Source organism: Lactuca sativa, chromosome 1, assembly GCF_002870075.4.
Source record: "Lactuca sativa cultivar Salinas chromosome 1, Lsat_Salinas_v11, whole genome shotgun sequence".
Classification (NCBI taxonomy): domain Eukaryota; kingdom Viridiplantae; phylum Streptophyta; class Magnoliopsida; order Asterales; family Asteraceae; genus Lactuca; species Lactuca sativa.
Genome location: NC_056623.2, coordinates 167292103 through 167296009, shown reverse-complemented (window position 1 = coordinate 167296009; position 3907 = coordinate 167292103).

Genomic DNA, 3907 nt, shown 5'->3' with positions numbered 1-3907 from the left:
TGAAAAATTTGATGTTATATCGTATGATTGCGAAGATGCTATTTCTCAGTTTGACAAAATACATGATGATAGATTTGCATATGGTATTGTCAAAATTGATGAATTTCTGAATGCTGATGAATTGGTAGATATTGTAAATAATAGTTTAACGAAGAATGAACAAATGAGGATTTTAAAGAAAACTGAGATTTTGACTCTTGATTCTCAACTCAATTATGCTGATGTCGATGATAATTCAGATAATGTAAGTGAAATTAGTGAAATTGAAGAGGAAGAAGAGATTGATTGTTCTAAACTGTTTGTAATTAATATAACATCTAAGGTCAAAGATAAAGAAATTTTAGTTGATTCGATAGTGAAGGTTGACACTGATAAACCCTCAACTTCGCAACTTTTTGACTTTGATGATGTGTAAGTTCGAAGTATCCAAACAGATGACATGGAAGATGACGTAGAAAAAGTGAAACCTTCATGTGAATGTAAGAAAGAGAAGAATGTTTCGACTGAACCATCACCTACACGTGTTGTTGTTGAACAAGTATATGGTGACTCGAAGGAATTCAACCAAATTCATAATGACAAAGGTGCACACTACTTGGAAACCAAAACAGTTGTCTATCCGAATTTTACATGCACTGATAAAACGATTTTTCCAAATCAAGTCTTCGTTACTGCTGGAAATGTTGAGAAAATCAAACCTGAATTTCATAAAATGGTTGAAAATGAGAACAAACGATCAACTACCAAAGGTTTCTTTACAAATCAAAACATTGTAGAAAACAATTTAACTCAAAACTCTTATCTTTTTCAAAATAAAAAATCATCACAAAAATGGGTGGTTAAAAATGCAAAAGAAGAGAAAGTGTTTCAAAAAGATGGTGAATCAAAATCAGAAGTGAAATTGAATTCTCACGAATTTAAAATGATGGTTGGAAAATTTTCATGTGAAAACAATGTTTCGAAAAGAAAAGCACGAAAGGAAATTTTTTGGCAAATAGTGTCTAAAGAAAAGCCTAATGATGTTAAATCACAGGATTTGAAAAATAAAAAGGTGGGATCTATTCGAAAATATGATAACATTAGAAAATATGAGACTTCGCAGAACATTGTGAATGATCGTAAATTTCAAAATGTTGGAAAATCAACGAATAATTCACCAATTTTGAATGACAAAACCCAAGTAAAAAACAAAATTTTCACCTAAACAACCAAATTTTCCAAATCATTCAATCATAAACCAACCAAGGTTTCTTACGCAAAAGGAAAATCTGATGTAAATTCGATCAACACTTGGCTGGAAGGAAAAGGAAAACAATTTCAAAATGGCAAATTTTTACAACAACAAATCAAGAATGCATTTGAAAAATATGTAAAATGGGAACCAGTTATGAAAGTTAAACAGACTGCGAAGGCTAAGGTGAAAATCCAGGAAAACCCAAAATTATCGAACAACTTTATTTCAATCTCCATATCAGATGATGCTGATTTAATTCAAAGTGTAAAGGAAAAAGTAAAAAACTGGTTTTTAAATTCTAAGAATCTGTTTAATGATACTGATGAAGGACCCAAAAAGTCTTGGGTTCCCAAAAATTTTCATTATTGCAGATGATGTGTGATGAGAAATATGATTCGAAATGGTACATTAACAGTGATTGCTCTCGTCACATGACTGGAAAAAGGAGAACTTGCGAGATTATAGAAGCTTGGAAAATGCTGGAGTAGTCAAATTTGGCAACAATCACAAATGTCAAATGAAGGGCTATGGAAAAGTCACAAATGGACAATTCATAATAAATATAGTTGCTTATGTCAAAGGTCTTCAACATAACTTGATTAGTATTTCATAACTTGTTGAGGGCAATGGAAATCAGGTGGTGTTTAATGAAGACGGTAGCATCATATCAAAAGTGAATACAAATGAAGTGCTTCTCAAGTCAAAAAGATATGGAGATATGTTCACACTTGACATCAAACCGATTGTGGGAAAACCAGTAGTGTGTCTCTTTTCAAAGGCTTCAAATGATATTTGCTGGCTATGGCATCGCAGATTGTTTCACTTAAACTTTCGCAATATCAACAAACTTGTCACTGAAGATTTGGCTCGAGGTTTGCGTGTGCTTAAATTTGATAATGATACTTTATGTGCAACTTGCGAACACGGAAAACAACACAGAAAAGGACATCCAATCATTATAGATTCGAATATCGTAGAACCGTTGGAACTTCTTCGCATCGACTTAACTGGACCGTCGACTGTTGAGACACTCAATAAAAAGTGGGACATTTTAGTTATTGTTGATGATTTTTCTCGCTTTACATGGGTATTTTTTCTCAGGTTAAAATCCGAGGTTGCTCAAACGATGATCGGCTTTATCAAGAAGATTGAGATGAGTCTTAAAAAGAGTGTTCGCAAGATCAAAAGTGATAATGGTTCTGAGTTTAAAAATCAAAAGTTGGATTCTTTTCTCACAGCTAAGGGAATTTCGCATAATTTTTCATCACCATATACACCACAACAAAATGGCATGGTTGAAAGGAGGAATATGTCTCTATGTGAAGCGGCAAGGACTATGCTAACATATGCGAACTCACCTCAATATCTTTGGGCAGAAGTTGTGTTAACTTTGTGTTTTACTCAGAATCGTTCATTTATTCATCGAAGATTCAATATTACTCCATTTGAAATACTTAACAATTGAAAACCTAATGTAAAATTTTTACATGTTTTTGGTTGCAGGTGTTTTATAATGAACTTAAAAGATAATCTCTCAAACTTTGATGTGAAGGCAAATGAAGGCATTTTCTTAGGATATTCACATAATTATGTCGCATACAGTGTGTTAAACAAGAGAACACGAAAAGTTGAAGAGACTTTCAACTTAACCTTTGATGATTATTTTATTAAGCAGATAGATCGCAAATTTGAACAAAAACCCAACATCGCTGATACATAATCAAGTTGAAAATGAAAATACTATTGATTTTGATTATGAATTAATATTTGATAGACCTGATAGGTCAATCAATGTTGAAATTCATGCTGCTGATAATCGAGCATCAAAATCTTCAAAACACAATGATGACTCTATTTGTACATCTGACTCAAATAGTAGCAAAAACATGCCTGAAGTTCATATGGAGGGGGAGTATACGACATATGAAATCAGTGTTCAAGGTGGAGAAAAGACATGAAGATCAAAATGTTGAGGGGGAGCATCAAGACAATAATCGAGTTGAAGGGGAGCTTGTAGATTCAGTTGAGGGGGAGTATGAATTTGAAGATAATATTTTAGTTGTTGAAACTGAAATTGAAGAAGTTTATGAAGATGCACCGTTTGACTTTGATTTGACATATCCACTAATGAAAAAATCGACAAAAAGTCATCCAAAAGAACGGGTCACAGGGACTCCTGAAGATGGTGTGTTGACAAGAGCTCAGATTCATGCCAAAAACGAGGTACTTAATGCAAATCAAGAATTGTGTATGTTTAATGTTTTTATTTCGAAAATAGAGTCAAAAACAGTAAAGAATGTAATGAAACACTCAGATTGGGTAGTTGCTATGCAATCTGAAATGGCTGAATTTGAATGAAACAAGGTTTGGAGACTTATTCCTAAACCTTCTGATGTTTCAGTTGTCGGGTTAAAATGGATTTTCAAAAATAAAACCGACAAAGATGGTAATATTATTTGAAACAAGGCTAGGCTTGTGGTAAAAGGTTATTCCCAACAAGAAGGAATTGACTATGAAGAAACCTTCGCACCTGTCGCAAGACTCGAGGCAGTTCGCATATTTTTAGCCTATACAGCTCACACAAAATTCGATGTTTATCAAATGGATGTCAAGTGCGCATTCTTGAATGGAGAGCAAAGAAACTGTCTATGTCGAACAACCACCGGGCTTCGT